The 21916-nt window shown below is 39.7% G+C and overlaps 1 protein-coding gene across 1 annotated transcript in view; it reads right to left on the reverse strand.

The window, feature by feature from the left end:
- Positions 1-15908, reverse strand: part of LOC136866656 (trichohyalin) — a 185328-nt gene extending 169420 nt beyond the window's left edge. Inside the window, exon 1 of the mRNA XM_067143774.2 lies at positions 15698-15908. The gene's annotated coding sequence lies outside the window, so the exon portion shown is untranslated. The remainder of the gene's footprint in view (positions 1-15697) is intronic.
- Positions 15909-21916: the final 6008 nt, after the last annotated feature.

Consider the following 21916-nt stretch of genomic DNA (forward strand, 5'->3'; position numbering starts at 1 on the left):
TCATGTCTACCCATTCTAAGTATTTGCTAATATTCTCATATAAGATGTTTTTATGCTCGTTGTTTTCGTTGAGATTCTCTTCACCGTTTTCCAATTTATCAAGAACGATGTGGATGTTTTCCAGGTTGTTCATAAGATTACCTTTATTAATCATACAGATAATTTGAAGGTCCTGTTTTATATTGGTGAATTTGTGGTTGGACTCTTTCATATGGGATCCCATGGCAGAGAATCTTTTGCATCTTTCAGCATTGACGTGTTCTTGATATCTAATTGAGAAGTTCCTTCCAGATTGTCCCACGTAAGTTTTTTTACATTGAGCACAAGTCAGCTTATAAATACCCGATTCCTGGAATTCGTCATCTTTAAGTTTATTAGCTTTATTATGACTAAAGAACCTATGTTTCGTGTTGTTGTTTGTAGAGAAGGCTACCTTGGTATTGTGTTTCTTGAATAAGTTGGTGATTTCGTAAATCTTCGGGTTATTAAAGGTGAATTTTACATATCCTTTTTCTTTTTCTGAATGCTGTTTAAGTTTAATTTGTTGTTGGTATTTGCATTTAGTGATGATTTTATTGATGAATTTCAAACTGAAACCATTATGTAGAGCCTGTTGACGAATGAAAGAAAGTTCCTTTTTCTGTCTGTTTCTGTTAGCGGAATTTCAAAGGCTCTGTTGACGAAACTATAATAAGCTGATTTCTTTTGCGAGATGGGATGTAAAGAATCACTTTTGATTGTAGTCGGGGTAAAAGTGGGTTTCCTGTATATTTTAAATTGGAAATGGTTGTCTTTACGAATTGTTTGGATATCCAGAAAATTGAGTATGCCTTTCTCTTCTTCTTCAGCTGTAAATTTTATGTTTGGGTCTAAATTATTCAAAGTATTAAGGATATTGTGACTATCATTTATTTCCTTGTTAATTATGGCATAGGTATCATCAACATATCGAAGCCAGAGATCGAGTCCTTTAATGTGACCTACTATCTGAGTGTGTTCCAAAAAGTCGAGGTAAATGTTAGCTAAAATTCCAGAAGCCGGCGCTCCCATTGGAAGTCCATCTTGCTGATATATTTTATTATTAAAAGAGAAGAAATTGTGGTTCAAAATGAATTCCAAGATAGTAATGAAGTTTTCTATTTCAGGTATACTGATACGTTTGTGAATTAATAAATTCGTCTTTATAATCTCAATGGTGTTCTTAATAGGAATGTTCGTGTACATGTCCTTGATGTCGAAGGAACTTGTTACATGAGATGAAGTTAACTTGAAATCTTTAATAGCAATGCAGAAGCAGAACTCTTTGGAGTTTTTTATCGAAGATTTGGTATAAAATACGTAGTTATGAGTTAAGAACCTATGAATAAATTGGGATATTTTGTATGTGGGGCTTCTCCGAAAATTAATTATAGGTCTCATAGGTGCATCCTTTTTATGTAATTTAGGCATAGCTCTTGCTTTAGGAAGTCCTGGATTCATATTAATGAGTTTTTGAATATCTTGGTCGTTAAAAAGGAAGGAGCTTTGCTTCAGTATCCCTTTCAAATTCTTTTGAATTTTTAAAAAAATTTCAAAAGTGATGGCAAAAAAAGGTATGGATAAAGTAAAAATGTCTCAGTAAATACAGGTCCATGGTCCAGGTGAGATATGTGTAGGGCTGACGTCTGTGGTGATGTTGCCTAAGGAGTAACCTTGTTAACAGTGATCACATAAGAAAGAGGAGATCTCATGATCCTTTAAAGAATGAAGAACAATTCCTGCTGAAAGCTTCTACAGTCTGCTAAACTGAATTTATCCTCCTCGACTGAAATGATACTGTACATCATCCAGTTTAACAATCCCCTAGAACACCTATCCACACATTTAATTAGATGTGATTCGTGAGTCCCAGAAGGGATAGGTTCCATCAAACATGACTATAATAAAAACATGTGCCCATTAACATTCTCAGGACCAAAACCATATTTTGCACTTATCCCCAGAAACCAAGTATATTAGCGAATTCAAAAAAAATTCCTCCTCTGTACAGTACCACATGCTCAATGGATCTTAACTTGTAAAACACCATCTGAAAGGGTTTTGTTTTTTCTACATCCATATCCCACTTGAAAAAATGAAAATCCACAGCCTGTTTCCAATCATTCGACCAGGTCAGGAATGGAATGAAGCCCCCATCTAGCAGCAAGGATAGGAATTGTGCCAGCTGCCGAAGCCTGTCGCACTCCTCTAGGGCAATGATTAATGAATGACAGATGAAATGAAATTATATTGGAGAGTGTTGCTGGAATTAAATATGACAGGGAAAACCGGAGTACCCGGAGAAAAACCTGTCCCGCTTTCACTTTGTCCAGCACAGAGAGGCCGGCGTGCTGCCACCTGAGCCACGGAGGCATTCATATCCCACTTACTGCATTTAAATATTCCGAATAGTGTACAAGTATTGCAATGCTAATCTTAAAACAAAGATTTTGACAATCACTAAATGACATTACATTGTTTAGGGTTTTACGACCACTAAGGTTATAAAACACTATGGCAAGAGTATTTATGATGACATGAACGTCCTTAAATGAAAAAGGCTCATATATTGCTTTCTCTAACCTTTTGTATTAATGTCGGGACAACAAGATCGACCCTAAATTCACAGTGATAAAGCATCCTACTGAATCGCCTCATACCCATGGAATATTTTTTTTTTTTTTGCAAGTTACTTTACGTCGCACCGACACAGATAGGTCTTATGGCGATGATGGGACAGGAAAGGACTAGGAGTGGGAAGGAAGCAGCCATGGCCTTAATTAAGGTGTGAAAATGGGAAACCACGAAAAACCATCTTCAGGGCTGCCGACAGTGCGGTTCGAACCCACTATCTCCCGAATACTGGATACCGGCCGCACTTAAGCGACTGCAGCTATCGAGCTCGGTTCATGGAATTCTACGAAGGGCGAGTTTTGCTCTCATTTGAGAGTCTATTTATGCTTTGAGAAGAGAACTGGATTCTGTGTCAGGTAAGCTTTATAAGCTTCATCTTTCCTTAGGTCAGAAATTAGAAGTGAACATTTACAATCACCTTATCCTTGTGTCTCACATGGCTTACTTATAACTTTCATATTCTTCAAAGTATCCAAATATTCTTGTTTATTGATGTACCAGAGGAAGAATTTAGTTCCACACTTAACACGGTGGCTGCCAGAGCGGTACATTGTACCGCTGAGTGAGTTTCTCATGAGGCCATGGCGGTAAAATGTACCGCTGACAGGTGTTGCTATATGACTTTCCCTGCCGGGCCGGCGGACCGCTGAGCTGTTGAATTCGCTAGGCTAGCGTACCGCTATGGCCTCGTAGCAAATCCTGGCGTGCTTGGTTTCCAAAATATAGTCTATTTTTTATCAGTCCAACCTCCTTTTATTGGCAATATGAGAGTATGTGTCCAACCAGTTTAGCCATGCGCTTAGGTGTGCCGGGTTACCTAACTCGCAAGCTCAAGATTTTGGAGATTGTGGGGTTGAATCCTACTGTCGGGAAACCTGGTTATGATTTGCTGTGATTTCCCATTTTCACCCCAAGCTTATGCTTACCTAATCAATAGGCCACACTGATCCCTTCCAAATTGTCGCACCCATATCTGAGCTGATTTCTATGCTTATCGCAATAAGTATAACGTAAACATGAGCGTATTTGCATTTTCGAAATTGACAACATTCACTGACAACATAGCAACATTTTACATTACCATTGAGCAATTGGCAAGGAGTAAATAGGAAAACATTTATAGAAATACATGTTAACAAAAAGCATCGATTTACTGATAACACTTCTGCATAGAAAATAATAAATACAATTTTTACAATATTTGAGTTGTTGTAGGCTTTCATCAATGTTTGCTGTAGGGTAGATGAAACATGCCGCCATCACGTCACAACCCAGAACAGTTTACAACACTACTTGTGTGCCTCGCTAAAACACGGCAGACAATAATGAGGCTGCTGAACACACACTGGACAGTATGTAACCACTTTCTTCACAACATTCTTTGGAATGAGTCCATCCATTTTTTCTGGTAATAACCTTTGCAGTATCTTCATACCTTCCTGCTGTCACCTTCCTTACGTTGTAACGTATGCCCTGCAGATCTTTTTGGCCTGGGTGGGTGTTCCTCCTCTCTTTTGGGTTCTTCCAATTTTCTCAAGAGTTCCATATGTTATGGATATGGGTTTTCCTGTTACTCTTTTGTACAGGATATGTGCATTGACCAACGTTGTACCAAAAAGTAGCTCAATCGCTATCTTTTGTACCATCTTAGAGATTTTCTCAGAGACGAAACGTAACTGCTCATCTGATCGGATAAGTCTGTATGACCTTTCCCGTCATTGTAATCGAGAATAATTTTTGGTTTCTGGATGTTACCACGCCTTCTTTCTATTCTACAATTTCATCACCGTGTTTTGTCGACAACATAAGCACGTCCCTTTTATCCTTCCATTTGAGGACAGTTATGACTTTTTCATTCTCCTTCGCAATCACTTCACCTTTCTTCAGTCTCTTCTCAACAACTTCTTTTAGTATACCTTCCCTATTTTTTTCTCAGAGTTCCCAAAAGATGCGTCTGATGATCTAGCAGTGTCGTACCTAACTCCAAGCTTGTATAGTATTTATCAATTAGTATGGTTCTTCGATCTCCGAACAAATCTTCGGCAAGTTTCATAACCACGCTTTTTGGGACAGATCTTCCTCCAGCTCTTTCCTTTCCTGCGTATATTATTATATTCCAGGTGTAACCTTCTGAACAGCAAAGTTTGAAAGCTTTGACCCCGTATTTATGTGCTTTGTTTGGGATGAACTGTTTTATTATCAGTCTTCCACGGAAGGATATCAGAGATTCATCGATGCAGACTGTCTGGCCAGGTGTTGGTAACTCCTTGTACTTTGCCACTAGCATCGTGATAAGAGCAGATAATTTCAATGGCCTGTCTCCAGGGGGACATCCTTCATTGTTAGAGAAGTGCCACATTGCTAATAACAATTGGAATCTGTTGCGGCTCATTGTTGGTAAACATATTTCATTCCTGTATAGAGACAATGTACTCCAGTAATCTGCAATGTGTGGCATATGCACTAGACCCGTGTACCCACATCTCATTTTCGTTGGTTGCAGTCCATGAGCAGAGAATGTCCTTCCACAGCGAGTTTCGTTCTAAGTGTGATAAGCTCACTGTTCAGTAGAAGTCATATGGAGAAGCGCTGACAAATTAGTCATTCAGTTCAACTTTATCCCGAGTCCCAACATTGGAAGCAAAATTCTGATTACTTCCCTGAGGATTATGTCACATAACAAATACTTCCTCTCCTTCTTCATCTTCCTGCACCTCATTTTCCCCCTCTGTACTCTCACATTCTTCATTACATGGTCCTGGTTGCACATCTTCTTCAACTGATGCCGTGCCTTCCTCATGAATGCAATTTTCCAGATGTGTCATATTACTGTTGTCCGCTGTATTATGTAGTTTGTTATTTTTACTTGAGGTCTCACTTGAGCTTTCTCTGGACTTCCTTCGTGAAGGTTCTTCAGTTTCGCTATCACTTGAACTCTCAATACAGTAGTCTGGATCGTCTGAGAGGTGATGCATACCCCGTAGGTCATCATCTACCGATACTTCTGAATCAGAAATATACGTATACAATTTGTGGCTAGTAAATATATTTCAAATACAATTTGGTGAAGAGTTTTTTGTCTTGCGAAACGTAATAGATCAGTTTTAACATGGACACTACTTACCAGAATTCTCATACTGAAAGGCTGGCATCATTATCTTCCGAGTTCGAGAAGAAAGCGGTTTCCTTTTTATAACTAACCTCTCAGTTCACTGGTAAAATAACTTTATCTCGCAAGTATTTCACACACACCCTACTGTAAAACAATGAGTGCCTTGCGATATTAATGTTGAGCGCTAGTAAACAAATCGTGGCGCGTTCTGTGACCTACAATGTGTACTATCAAGCAATGCAAGCTTCTAGTACTGTTCTGGCCGTCTAGGCAAATCCATGCAGTGAACTTTTCTGTGGGGCCACGGCGGTACCTGGGGGTGCTAGGAATTTTTATTGCATTTCGTACGTATATTGAACACTTCAGTGAAATATCACTTCGAATTTAGCTTTACCACTTGTTTACTACATTCTTAGAAGAAAAAATGCTTTGGCCACCGGGACATTTCTTACTATGTGTCCTGGCAGTCGCGTTAATCTATCCACCACTAATTTGTATACTTCTATGTCTGTGCTTGGGAAGAAATTAAATTTTGTGATTTCACACCTCTTAAGCTTCTGACTGAGAAGATCATCTATGGTTTTGAAACTTCTATAAAACCTTTACCGGACCATGTCATTGAGGAGATTCATCTTGAGACCGTCACTATTATCAGACATTTCAAACCACCTCATCCTAACCTGACATCTAAAGAGCGGCATGCTCTATCTAAAACAACTGAAAAGGAACGAAGACTTGGTGGTCTTGACAGCTGATAAAGTTAATGCTACTGTGGTTATGAATACCACTGATTATAATAACAAAATTGAAGAACTTCTCAGTGACCCCACCTGTTGTTGTTTGAGTCATCAGCCCATAGACTGGTTTGATGCACCTCTCCATGCCACCCTATCCTGTGCTATGTAACTATTGCATCCTACATCTGCTCTAATCTGCTTGTCATATTCATATCTTCGTCTGCCCCTACCGTTCTTACCACTTTCACTTCCTTCAAAAACTAACTGAACAAGTCCTGGGTGTCTTCAGATGTGTCCTATCATTCTAACTCTTCTTCTCGTCAAATTTAGCCAAATCGATCTCCTTTCACCAATTCGATTCAGTATCTCTTCATTTGTGATTCGATCTACTCATCTCACTTTCAGCATTCTTCTGAAACACCACATTTCAAAAGCTTCTATTCTCTTTCTGAGCTAGCTATCGTCCATGTTTCACTTCCATACAATGCCACGCTCCACACGAAAGTCTTCAAAAACATTTTTCTAATTCCTATGTTTGAAGTGAGCAAATTTCTTTCCTTAGGAAAGCTCTTCCTTGCTTGTGCTAGTCTGCATCTTATGTCCTCCTTACTTCTACCACCGTTACTTATTTTACTACCCAAGTAACAATATTCATCTACTTCCTTTAAGATTTCATTTCCTGATCCAATATTTCCTGCATCACCTACCTTTGTTCGACTGCACTCCATTACTTTTGTTTTAGACTTATTTTCATCTTGTACTCCTTACCCAAGACCGTCCATACTATTCAGCAGCTTCTCGAATCTTCTGCAGTCTCTGATAAAATAACAATAACATTGGCAAATCTCAAAGTTTTGATTTCCTCTCCTTGGATTGTGATTCCCTTTCCAAATTCCTCTTTGATTTCCTTTACTGTCTGTTCTATGTAAACACTGAAAAGGAGGGGGATAAACTGTAGCCTTGCCTCACTCCTTTCTGGATTGCTGCTTCTTTTTCAAAGCCCTTGATTCTTATCACTGCAGACTGATTTTTATACAGATTGTAGATAATTCTTCATTCTCAGTATCTGATCCCAATCACCTTCAGAATCTTAAATAGCTTGGCCCAATCAACATTATTGAACGTCTTTTCTAAATCTATCAAATCCCATGTGGGCTTGTCCTTCTGGATTCGATCCTCTAAGATCAGACGTAAAGTCAGGATTGCTTCACATGTTCCTACATTTCTTCTGAAGTCAAATTGATCTCCTCCCAACTCAGCTTCAACTTGTTTTTCCATTCTTCTGTAAATAATACGTGTTAAAAATTTGCAGGCATGAGATACCAAATTAATGGTGCGGTAGTTTTCACACCCGTCAGCACCGCCTTTCTTGGGAATAGGTATAACAACATTCTGCCGAAGATCGGATGGGACTTCTCCTGTCTCGTACATCTTACACACTAAATGGAATAACCTTGCCATGCTGGTTTCTCTTAAGGCAGTCAGTAATTCAGAAGGAATGTCATCAATTCCAGGTGCCTTGTTCCTATTTAGGTCACTCATAGCTCTGTCAAACTCCGACCTCAAAATTGGGTCTCCCATTTCATCAGCATCAACAACCTCTTCTTGTTCCAGAACCAAATTATCTACATCTTTACCTTGATACAACCGTTGGGTGTGTTGCTGCCATCTTTCTGCTTTGTCTTCTTTCCCTAGAAGTGTCTTTCCATCTGAGCTCTTAATATTCATACACCTAGATTTCCTTTTTCCTAAGGTTTCCTTGATTTTACTGTATGCAGCATCTACCTTTCCTAGGACCATACAACCATCGTTGTCCTTGCACTTCTTCTTCAGCCCGTCTTCCTTAGCTACCTTGCACTTGCTATCCACTTCATTCTTTAATCGCCTGTATTCTTTTCTGCCCTCTTCATTTCTAGCATTCTTGTATTTTCGTCGTTCATGAATCAGGTCTAGTATCTCCTGAGTTATCCATTGATTCTTAGTTGACCTTTTCTTCCTTCCTAACATTTCTTCAGATGCCCTACTGACTTCATTTTTCATGACCATCCAAACTTCCTTTATTGTGTTTCCTTCAGCCTTTTCATTTAGCCCTTGTGCAACATGTTCTTTGAAATAATCCCTCACACTCTTTTCTATCTGCATTTCTTTTTGCATTCATTTCTTTCTTCAATTTCTTCAACTTCAGATGGCATTTCATGACCAGCAAGTTATGGTCAGAGTCCACATCTGCTCCTGGGAAAGTTTTGCAATTCAACACCTGGTTTCTGAATCTCTGCCTAATCATAATGAAGTCTATTGATACCTTCCAGTGTCTCCAGGTCTCGTCCACGTATACAGCCGTCGTTTGCGGTGTTTGAACCAAGTATTGGCAAGGACTAAATTGTGATTGGTGCAGAATTCAACCAGATGACTTCCTCTTCCGTTCCTTTGTTCCAATCCGAATTCTCCTACTGTATTACCTTCTCTTCCTTGGACTACCCCTGCATTCCAGTCTGCCATCACAATTAGATTCTCGTCACCTTTTACATATTGTAATAAATCTTCTATCTCTTCATATATTCTTTCGATTTCCTCATCATCCGCTGAACTAGTAGGCATATAGACCCGCACTATTGTGGTGGGCATTGGTTTGGTGTCTATCTTGACGACAATAACTATTTCACTATGCTGGTCGTAGTAGCTTACCCGTTGGCCTATTTTCTTATTCATTATTAAACCAACTCCTGCATTATCCCTGTTTGATTTTGTGTTGATAAATCGGTAGTCGGCTGACCAAAAATCCTGTTCTTCCTGCCAACGTACTTCACTTATACCAACTACAGTACATCTAACTTTAGTCTATCCATCTCCCTTTTCAGATTCTCTAACCTACCACAATGATTCAAACTTCTAACATTCCACGCTCCAACTCGCAGAATGTCAGTATCCATCTTCCTGATGATCGCCCCCTCTCATGGAGTTCCCACCCGGAGATCCGAATGGGGGATTAGTTTACCTCCGGAAAATTTTACCCACGAGGAAGCCATCATCAGTACATCATTCATACAGAGAGAGCTGCGCGTCTTCAGGAGTAGTTACGGCTGTCATTTCCCGTTGCTTTCAGCTGTGATCCCACCTATAAGGTGCTAGAGAATGATCCTACCAAGACCAATGATAGAAGAAAAGCATCTCTTCTAAAAGGTAGCTCGATTCCAAATGATGTTTCTCGTAGTTTGCGACAGCAGGCTTCTACAGTTCCCTGTCCTTATGGTCTTCCTAAGATCCACAGAGGCAGAGTTCCCCTTAGACCAATTATCAATAGTATAGGTTCCCCTACAAACAACCTGGCCAAATAACGTGGATAACTTCTTAAGCCGTACTTAGGTAATGGGGCATCCATCAGGAATTCATTACAAATTAGTGCCATTTCATCCAATCTGCATGGCTCTCCTGGTGATATTCTAGTCAGTTTTGATGTTGTGTCTCTATTCACTAGGGTTGAAATCATGGACACCTTATCTTTGTTGGTTGAGATCTTTCCTTGTAATTTTGCTAATCAGTTTTACCTTGTCCTGACGACCACGTATTTCAGTTTTCACGGTACAATACATGAACAAATTGTTGGCATTGCCATGGGTTCACCAATGGCACCAGTCATCGCTAATTTCTATATGCAGGATTTTGAAGAGCGCTGTCTTCAATCTTATACACTCAAGCCTTCCATCTGGTTGAGATATGACGCAGTTGTTATCTAGCCCCATAGTGAACACAAACTCCCTATTTCTGGATCACTTGAACAGGTTACATCCCAAAATTAAATTTACCATGGAGACCGAGTGTGGAGGATGTATGCCGTTCTTGGCTGTTTTGGTTTCTAGGAAATCCTACGGAACCTTAGGTCATTCAGTTTACCATAAACCCACCCATACTAACTGATATCTTTATGGTCCTTTCATCACCATCCTTGCCAAAAGGGTGCTGTGCTTAACACCCTTATCAGCCAAGCAAGGGAGCTTCGTGAGGAGGATAAGTTAAATGGTAAACTTGAATTCCTAACCAGAACATTCCTGAGCAATGGCTATTCAATGAAACAGATTGATGTAATGCTACATCCTAAACTAAAAGACAGATTGCTACATGATTTTCCTCCTTTGAGTCTGCCCTTCTTCCCATATGCATACAATCTGGCACGGATAGGATTGGCAATATTCTCAGAAAGCATAAACAGGTTCTCTCATATAAACTAAGGCAGTCGAAGAGGCTTTTTTTACTCTCCAATCCGACCTTGTAAGCAGCCTGCACGTTTCGGACCTGGCAAGCATCAGTCGCCAGCCTGAATCTCAGCTATTAACATGGTGAGACATTTATCATTGCAACGCCGTATGTTCATATGTAAAACTTCTGGTTTCATTTTAATGATCGTGTGAACACTCATAACTTTCGTTATTGGTGTGCAGAAAATCCTAATGGTGTTTACGAAGTCCCTCATTAACTTTAAGCCTAATATCATTACAGGTAATTGGTTGCAATCTGTTAAAAGATCATATTGGTTTACACATTGTTAATACCCACATGGAAAATAACCATCATCTTCTTACCCTCTGCCTCTTACCCGTAAGCTCCGGATTCAATTCTCGGCCAGGTCAGGGATATGTACCTGGATCTGAGGGCTGGTTCGAGGTCCACTCAGCCTACGTGATTACAACTGAGGAGCTATCTGACTGTGAGATGGCGACCTCGGTCTAGAACGCCAAGAATAAGGGCCTAGGGGATTCATCATTCTGACCACGCGACACCTCATAATCTGCAGGCCTTCGGGCTGAGCAGCAGTCACTTGGTAGGCCATGGCCCTTCGGGGCTGTTGCAACATGAGGTTTGGTTTGGTTTGACAGCAACAGAATCTACTTCCTCCTCCCTTCTCTCCCTCTCATAACCGTGTTTCACCTCCATCTTCTTACCTAAAAATCAACGTTTCCCTTTCCTCTTGCCTCATTCCACCTCTGTAAAACTTGCGTTTCCTGTCTTCCATCTGGCATTCTACCTCATTCCTCACCAATACTTCTCGCGAACTCACGTCCTAATAAGTGCTCTTAGCAAGTGTTGCCTACATAGGTATTGTACAGTGCTTGATTATTTGCTTGGTGCTGGTAGAATTTTGACATAAATATATATTATGGCTGGGGGGTCATCTGAAATTGTATGTCCAACCTTTGTCCCGTTTCTCTATGGGGTCGGGTATGAAGTAAGATGAATCTTCATAGCGAGTTTTTAAGACCGGATACCCTTCCTGACATCAAATTCCTCAAATAAGTAGATAAGATGAAATAAATAATGTGATATATGATAGGAAGGAAGAGTGCCAGCACATAGCCTGCTCCTGTCAAAGGGATATGTTCAAGGCTTAACATTTCCATTTGACGGAAGAATCACCATAAATAATGTCATATGCCCTCACTCCATATAATTACTGCTGACTTTATTATCTTGTCGTGTCTTCGAGATTGCATAACTATTTTCAACTGCTACGGTTGGTCAAGTGTCATTTGACTAGTACAACATGGATGTGTTATGGTTCAGCTTATCATTTTTCTGACACTCTATTTATTATTCCACGATAAAGAATTTTAACAATTCGTGCGCTTATGTATTTTATAATGTTATACCATTGTAAAACACTGGTGCTCTTTATGACTGGCTTTTTCAACCATAGAACCACTTCTTTGTAATTTATGACGCTGTAAGCTAAACAAAAAAAACAAAAATTTTAATCTGATGCACATGTTGTAACATTTCAGTTTTATTTTACAACTTACTGTAACCAATAATCATTCTTTTTCTCTTCTTCTTCTTTTATGACCACATAGGATCACTTTAGTCAGTCCGTCGTTCAGGTCTCTTTGAAGGGATTGTTCGGGCTTTGCGGTCCTCCCAGTACTTCTTCAGACGCTCCGATCTTTGTGCCCTTTCCTCAGTTGAAAATATGCGTGTTGTTGGTTTGTTTTGTGTAAGGGTAAAGTGGAGGTTTGTATTCAATTTTATCTTATTTGTGGTGTCTTTTGTAGTAAGGCCTATTTCCTTCAGATGCTCTCTTACTTCTCTGATCCATTTACATCCTGTTGTGGTATTTTTTGAGACGAGATTGTGTTGTACTAGTTGTTTCAGAAGTCTCGAATCCTGCATCCTCATGATATGTCCAAAGAATCCCAGTCTCCTCTTACGCATAGTATCTGTAATGGGTTCTAGCTCTTTGTACACGACTTTGTTAGGTACTAAACGCCAATGTCCATCTTTCTGGTATTTTTTGTTGATGCAGGTTCTTCCAATCCTCCTTTCAATTTTCTGAAGTCTGTCAGTCTTTGATTGTTTATTCATGTGAAAAAGTGTTTCTGTTGCATATGTAGCTTCCGGTTTTATAACTGTGTTGTAGTGTTTTATTTTTGCATTTACTGATAGACATTTCTTTTTGTAGATATCCCATGTTAATTTTTGTGCTTTAGCTAATCTATTTGTTCTTGTTTGGATTGAGATTTTTTCCATTTAGGTTATGTATTATTATTTCTCCAAGATATTTAAACTGAGTTACTATTTTGATTTTATTACCATTTATGGGAACTTCTTTTAGTTATGTTGGTTTTTGGGGCATAGTTTCTGTTTTTTCAAATAATATTTTGAGGCCAATTTTATTTGCAATGTTTTGAAGGTCTGATATCTGGGTTTTTGCTTCTTTTATATCCACTGCTAGTAATGCTAAATTGTCAGCGAAACCCAGGCAATTTGTTTTGATTTTTTGGCCAATCTTTATTTTGGGGGGACATTTACTAAACCATTCCCTCATTACCATTTCTTTTATTGTAACATAGCAAATTTCAGATATGAAGAGACTGTCTTAGGTTCAATGCTGGCTCAGGGCCCTGACCGAATATTTGATTATTAATGGCTGATGATGCTCGCTATGTTCTTGAGAAACATGTCCCATAATTAATATGGTGTAATGATTATACACTAATTGTAAAGAGTATATTGTATTGAATAGGTGGTTAAGAAATAAAATTGTACATAAATTTTATTATTCCCTAGACCAAGCCGGCCATCTCACCATCAGATTGCTTCTCAACTGTACTGTAATCACGTAGGTTGAGTGGACCTCGAACCAGCCCTCAGATCCAGATAAAAATCCATGACCTGGCCGGGAATCGAGCCCAAGGCCTCCGGGTAAGAGGCAGGTGTGCTACCCCTACATCATGGGGCTGGCATGAGCTATGTACTAAGTCATTCTTTTTTTCTTTCTGTGCGGACAGCATGCGTTGCAGTCATAGAAAAGAGTGTCGCTAAGGCGGTGTGGCCCCTTTGTTTCATATGGAGATTGGCCTCAACATTGGATAACACACGAATTAATGACTTACTTTTTTCATTAGCAATTTTGCTTTACGTTGTACCGACACAGATAGGTCTAATGGCAACGATTTTTATTAACACAGGGGATGCTATGTGCTGGCTGCTAGTACAAACTGGTGGAGCCGCCATGTCTGTTTCAAACTCTTTGCTTTTCATATTTTCACCAAATGTAGTAACCCTGTGGCCCCACATCATGTGAGTTAGGCCTATACCAAGAGTCATACGAACACTGCCTTCATGACAGCTGATTACAGCTGCCCAATAGCAACAAAAGAAAATGGTTACGTTTTGTACTTTTGTAATTTCTACATGCAGGATTTTGAAGAGCACAGTCTTCAAACTTGCACACTCAAGCCTTCCGTCTGGTTGAGATATGTCAATGACACATTTGTTATCTGACCCCATGGTTTCATTCCTTTATATACGTAAGAATTTGGTATTTTGTGGAGTGGGCTGATGGATCCCTAGCAATCATCGAGGAAGTATCTCTCCTCTTTGCTATTTCAGGTATCGTAAAACATTTTTTCTGTGAATCCAACATGTAGGCCTAAATCGCTGACCAAAGTACCAATGACAGAAATAATGTGCAGTAATTATCCAACAAGCAAGACAAATCACAGGAGTTTAAGGTTTATTTACATGTGCATATATTAATTTAGGCCTATCATAACAGTAAGTTGTTAGAGTTAAGTTCAAGTTAATTTATTACCAAAAACCAAACCAAACGCCATGGCACTACAGCCCTTGAAGGGCCTTGGCCTACCAAGCGACCGCTGCTCAGCCTGAAGGCCTGCAGATTACGAGGTGTCGTGTGGTCAGCACAATGAATCCTCACGGCCGTTATTCTTGGCTTTCTAGACCAGAGCCGCTATCTCACCGTCCAATAGCTCCTCCGTTCTAATCACGTAGGCTGAGTGGACCTCGTACCAGCCCTCAGGTCCAGGTGAAAATCCCTGACCTGGCCGGGAATCGAACCCGGGGCCTCCGGGTAAGAGGCAGGCACGCTACCCTTACACCACGGGACCAACGTTAATTTATTACCATAAGCACAAAAAAAAAAAAAAAAGAGACTGAAAGCAACTTACTCAGACATTTACAACCAAAAACAGTAGTGAAGTCAGATAACCTAGTTCAATAAATCACTGCAGATCTCGCTTACATAATGAGGGGAACGATATGCACTGCACATTTGACAAACTCTAAAGAAATCTTACAAAACATCATGCACATAAGAACTTATTATGGAAGAGCCATTTACTATAGTCTGTGTACTAACCCTGTTTCATTTCATTTTCGGTAAAATATTTGCATGTATGTATGCATGAAAGATATAGGTACAAATAAGGATAGGTTATGTTGGAAACTACACAGTGACTGGTTAACCTTTAATATTAAGTTCAGAAAATTTCTGCCACCAATGATGGTTGTGCATGCAATGAAGTTTTTGGCATTGCACTTCTTCCAGGTACAACTGCAATATTACCGGTACTAGTTTCAATTCGTATTAAGTTCCATTCTATCTGGAATTATATTCAAACATTCATGAATGGTATACAATTGGAAAGAGCCTTAAAAAATCGGTTATGAACAGCCGTAAACTACAGCTGATGTTCCATCCAATTGAACGAACCTTTACAGGCACCAAAGAAGAATCAGGCACCAGTTACCTGATGATTGACGTTGTCCGGCATTTACAGCAAATATCAGCCGGGTTGAATATTCATTCCGGACATAAAACGGCAACATAGATATAATGAAGAAGTTATTATTACACATATAACACAACCAAATATGAATAAAGCCTCCAGATATCACAACTTACACGGGTTCTTCAAATTACATCATTACCACCGACTTCAAAATACTTCGATACACACACAAAATTCACCGCACACTAATTTGTATACAACAGAGTCCCTGACTTAAAACTCGTAAAAAGCACAGACATATTCAATTTTTAAGCTAAAGGCCTTCAGCACATGAAGGTGGTGTATATTTCCTAAGTAAACAATTATTGTTTATTTATTATCAAAACTCAATACCCCTCCGTCACAAAATCCAAACAAAGCAGGGTGACAACTTACGCTATCTTATTATCCCTTTTTTATACGTGTTTCGAAGAATCTTGTCTATTATCGCAACACTAGGAGGTGTTGATTATCGTAAATTTTAAGTACCAGTAGCTAAAATTTTGGTAAATGAGATATTGTGAACGGTAATTATTTTCAAAGCACAGCAGCACAGGCGAGATGGAGCGAATTATGAACACAAATTCATCATTTTTGTAAATTAACTAGCGTTCTGGGTGGGCACTATCTGAATTATAGGTAACTTGGTTTCAAAATCTAAGGATTGCGAGTTATTCAGCGCGTGTTGGTTGTGGCACCATACACAACCATTAACACGGCTCGAGGGAGATGGTGTCACCCCGAGGCGAAGCAGAGGGGCGGAGGGGAGCAGGGGGGCCGGGCCCCCACCAAAATGTTTCCGGAAACTAGAGTGAGGATCAGCCGTTGTTTTACGTACGGTACAAACAACTTCAAAACTTACGCCGAAATGTTAAATTAACGTAGCGACAAAGAATCTACCAGCGAGGCTCAATAGGGCCATACATAACTCTCCATATTTGTATAGTTTGAACGAAGGAAAATTGTTGGAATGTTGAGGTTTTCTCATAAAAATAAAATGTGATGTACCGTATCATATCTTGTACCAACGAGCTAGAAAGAGGACTATAGAGTGGCTATTGGACCGCCATATTTGAATCTACTTGAAAGCCACGTCCGCCATATTGTAAGCGACCAAATCGAGTGGGCTTGTGATGAAGCAAGTACAGAGGCTGCGGGAATAAATACCGTTTCACAGTTTTCTTTATTAGGGAAGCACTCAAAGATGCGCAATGTCTGTTTAAAAGGACATTAAAAAATACAAGATACAGGCTACGTACTTACATATTGTATAAAGAAAGAAAATTAGCGCATTTCCACTAGTCCGAATTACAAAACAAATCACAAGACATTGCCAAAAATTTAGACCCACTTACAGGGAATGAAAATATAGAACAGAAAACCTTGAGCAAAGCAATATAACAACATCGAGAAATAATTCATATAACTTTAATAATAATAATAATAATAATAATAATAATAATAATAATAATAATGAATCCTGATACCTTTCCATTTACCTGGAATTGGCATTTTGTATGGATTTAGCCTAATTTTACGACCGGATGCCCTTCCTGACGACGCCAACCCTAGGTGGAGTGATATATTTACTATTGCGTGCTTCTGTAGTGGTTGTAGAATGTTCTGTTGTGTGTAGATGAAGAAGGTTATCCAGTCCCGGATCCAGAGGAATTAACTGTCGACTACCCGGTTAAAATGCTCAACCCGGTCGAATCTGGTGCCCTCTGAACCAAAGGCCAGCATGCTGATCGTTCAGCCAAGAAGCCGGACACTAAACAACTTGGCAGTTTAGATCCTGGCTCAGTACGATAGTATTTAGGTGCTCAAATCCCTCAGAACTCCTGCGAGACAACATTCCGGCACCTCGGCTTATCCGAAAAAGTAGTTAGTAGGGCGTAAAACTAATAATAATTTACGAAAAATAAGTATTCTAGAGCCGTGGGGTACAAGGTATGAAGTGAACAATGGTGTAATAAAGTATCCCTTAATAATAATAATAATAATAATAATAATAATAATAACAATAAAATAAGAACAATAATTTGTAGGATAAACAATTTGAAATAATTGCTAAAAAAGAGAACAGTTCTTCTTGTGATAATGATCTTAAATCACATAAGTTGACTTTCCTGAATAATTCACTTCGATTATCTTTGGAAGAAGATTATGGTAACGCCGATTTTTTATTTGCCTTATGTAGCACCCACTCAGACACGCCTTATAGCTACGATGGGATAGGAAAAGGCTAGGACTGCGAAGGAAGTGTCAGTGGCATTAAGGCACAGCAGCCCCCGTATTTGCCTGATGTGAAAATGGGAACCACGGAAAACCAGCTATCAGTGCTGTCGGCAGTGGGATTAGAACTCGCTATATCCCGAAAGCAAGCTAAGAGCTATATACCGCGAACCACGTAGAATCATATCTAAAATATGATATTTATTCTTCGTGTTTTCTCTACAATTTATGCAATTGCATGCCACACACGTAGAGAGCATATTTTCTTCGATCTAATCTATTAGAAGTATCGCACCGTATGCGGAGAAATTATATGAATGGCGCTTAAACTATGGAGTCGCTATTTCGCCTTGGCACCACCCAGAGCACTGTAGCAGCCATGTTAGCCACTCTATAGTCCTCTTTCTAGCTCGTTGTCTTGTACATATTTTAGGAATACAACATTGAGGTTATGTGTTGGTAATTCATTTTAATTTAGTCAAGTGGTTTATCTTCGTTTGCTTTATTCTTTGAACATTTGAATTTGCTTCGTGTGTGTGTGAACGTTGCCTACGCTATAATACAAGGCCTTGAAATGCACTCATGGAAACGGGTAGCATCCTAGTTCACCATTCAGCCGCTAGGATCGCGTTCTTGCCCCCTTGAATTCGCATGGCCATATATGTCAATAAGTAAATCTATAAATATATAATAAGAGTTTTATCTGTACATTGCTCAGAATTTGAAAAGAATGGTATTTCTGTATCGGTCATGTCCACAGTAACAAGAAAATGCATTTTTTACTTTTCCATAATTTCTGTCTGTCTGTCTGTCTGTCTGTCTGTCTGTCTGTCTGTCTGTCTGTCTGTCTGTCTGTCTGTCTGTCTGTCTGTCTGTCTGGCTGTCTGTATGTATGTATGTATGTATGTATGTATGTATGTATGTATGTATGTATGTATGTATGTATGTATGTATGTATGTATGTATGTATGTATGTATGTATGTATGTATGTACGTACACGCATCACGAGAAAACGGCTCAAGAGAATTTAATGAAAATCGGAATGTAAAGTCGGGTGATGAACCGCTACAATCTAGGCTGTCAATTATTTTAATCACGCTGAGTGAAATGGTAGTTTAGGGGAAGGCCTGAAATTTAATTCTCAAATATTTATGTTATTAGTGGTCGTGTCTTAATGAAAATCGCTAGACAATAATGGGAAATAAGTCGCTACAATACTGGCTATACACTCTGAAAAAATGGTAGTTTAGGGGAAGGCCCAAAATTTAATTGTCAAATATTTATTTTATTAGTGGTCGTATCTTCACGAAAATTGGTATGCAAAGTCGGGGAATACGTCGCTATAATCTAGGCTATCAATAATGTTATTCGCACTGAGAGAAATGGTAGTTTAGGGGAAGGCCTGAAATGTAATCTATATATAAAATAAGTGTCTTGCCTTATCATTGCTCAGAAATTGAAATGAATGATATTTCTGTATCTGTCATGTCCACAGTAACAAGGAAATGCAAATTTTAATTTTCCGTAATGTCTGTCTGTCTGTCTGTCTGTCTGTCTGTCTGTCTGTCTGTCTGTCTGTCTGTCTGTCTGTCTGTCTGTCTGTCTGTCTGTCTGTCTGTCTGTCTGTCTGTCTGTCTGTCTGTCTGTACACGCATCAATAGAAAAGGGCTGAAGAGAATTTAATGAAAATCGGTATGTAATATCGTGTGATGAACCACTGCAATCTAGGCTACAAATTATTTTATTCATGTTGAGTGAAATGGTACTTTAGGGGAAGGCCTGAAATGTAATTCTCAAATAAGTTATTTATGTTATTAGTGGTCGTATCGATAAATACTACATAACTAACATAACTTTAGTTATGTCGTAAGTTAGTAGTAGTTATGTAAGAAATTATTAAATTTCCGATCACTTGTGTCTTATACATTGTTACCGTACCGCATATAATCAGAGATATTCATAAATTTTTATTTTTGTTACTATTTCCATATCAGCGCCGAGTCACGAGAAAATGGGTGAACAGAATTTAGTGAAAATCGGTATGTAATATCTGAGAATAAGGAACTACAGTCTACGGTATCAATAATTTTGTAAGACACCCTAATATCACAGAGTCGGAAGAAAACTAATGTGAAGGCCTGCAATATAGAAAGCTCATAAACTTTAACAACAATAACATTATAGTACGCGCACCTTTTCTTGAGCCCGAATCTCCATAGTAACGAATGGGAACCAGGGCTCAAGAAAAGGTGCGCGTACTATACATTGACCATTGTTTGTTGTGATGTGCTTTTTGTCTTCTGTTTCCTCTCATCCCCGATAGATAGGATTACTGCAGCGTACTGAGGTTTTTTCAGTTTGCTTGACGTCGCACCGACACGGGTAGGTCTTATGGCGACGATGGGATAGGAAATGAATAGTGGTGAAGGAAGCGGCCTTGGCTTTAAGGTACAGCCTGGTGTGACTGGTGTGAAAATGGGAAACCACGGAATACCATCTTCAGGGTTGCCGGCAGTGGGGTTCGAATCCACTATCTCCCGGATGCAAGCTCACAGCTGCGCGCCCCTAACCACACGGGCAACTCGCCTGGTCGTACCGACTGTAACAGCCCGCCTGTATATTGGCGGGAAGTAGCTGTGGAGTAAGATAACTTTCTTCTTTAACATGCCATTCCTCTGGTTCATACATTTTCTGATATATCTGGTACGTAACACACTGGTTCATCATAGTATTCGAGCTATTCAATCCCTACTCTGAGGCACTGATCGGATTGAGTAGTGCGCATATTTAACGGAATAATGACAGAGGAGTGTTCACGGCAGTCTGCGACCTGGTTATTCCAGCTCTGGAACTTTGGACTCTTAGATCGGGACCGTAGTACTGTTCGTTGAAAGTGAGAAAGTGTGCGGTTTTTCATTTGATCGAGTATTTTATATGACAACATTGCTTTCAATCGCTACATTCCTACTGACGTTTTTGTGATGACCTATGTTCAATTCAGTTAGGAAAACCACAAATCAGTCTTTCTGAAAATCCCGTAGCGAAGCACGGGTACATCAGCTAGTTATATCCTAAATAAAACGAGCTGAATGTTTTGCGAGTATTGACAGTACTTTATTTATAGAGCGGTGGTGCATTGGCTTGGATATGTCATTGAAGTTTCAAAACTTTCCTTTTGAGGGGCTTCTTATCAAGTTTCAAAACTTTCCCTCTTCTACTTGAGTGGCTCGAAGCAACGTTGTCTAATAGAGGTCTCAGAAGTTTTCATTGTAGAAAAACAGCTGGTTTGTCGTGTTTACAATTTCTACACATAATTTCACTGTTGAAAATGTCTTTCGAAAATAAAAAACGTACACTTTTTAGTAACTCTCTTCGGGGCAAGTACTGCGTAGCGGAGGTGACAAATTCCGTCGTTCACTGCAGAAGTGCCACAGACGATGATTTTCGGTATCTGAGGGCTCCTCGATCTTGAAAACGAATAAGACCCAATGATGGACTTTGAATAGCTGGAGAAGAGATATGTTCTAAACAGCCTTTACAGTCTGTTTGTTCTTTCGCCACACGAACCATAATGTCATTGTATTCCGCTTGGCGTCTTAGGTAGCTGAAGAAGAGCTCGATGTCATCGCTTGTTAGGTTCCTCGTCAATGCATTATGCAAATGTATACTTATGAGGTATTTTATGCAGGCCACAGTGGACTGGGTAGTCAAGATCTAGGCCTATGCCTGATACATTTCCCTCATGATTTTTTTTTACTTTCTCTGAATGCATTTGAATTTTCTTAATATAATGGCAAACCAAAAACCAAACCCCATGGCACTACAGACCTTGAAGGGCCTTGGCCTATCAAGCGACCGCTGCTCAGCCCGAAGGCCTGCAGATTACGTGGTGTCGCGTGGTCAACACGACGAATCCTCTCTGCCGTTATTCTGGGCTTTTTAGACGGGGGCCGCCATCTCACCGTCAGACAGCACCTCAATTCATATCACGTAGGATGAGTGGACCTCGAATCAGCCCTCAGGGGTCCAAGTAAAAATCCCTGAACTGGCCTGGAATCGAACCCGGGTCCCCCGGGTAAGAGGCAGGGACGCTACCCCTACACCACGGGGCCGGCTC

The sequence above is a fragment of the Anabrus simplex genome, chromosome 3, assembly GCF_040414725.1.
Source record: "Anabrus simplex isolate iqAnaSimp1 chromosome 3, ASM4041472v1, whole genome shotgun sequence".
Lineage (NCBI taxonomy): Eukaryota > Metazoa > Arthropoda > Insecta > Orthoptera > Tettigoniidae > Anabrus > Anabrus simplex.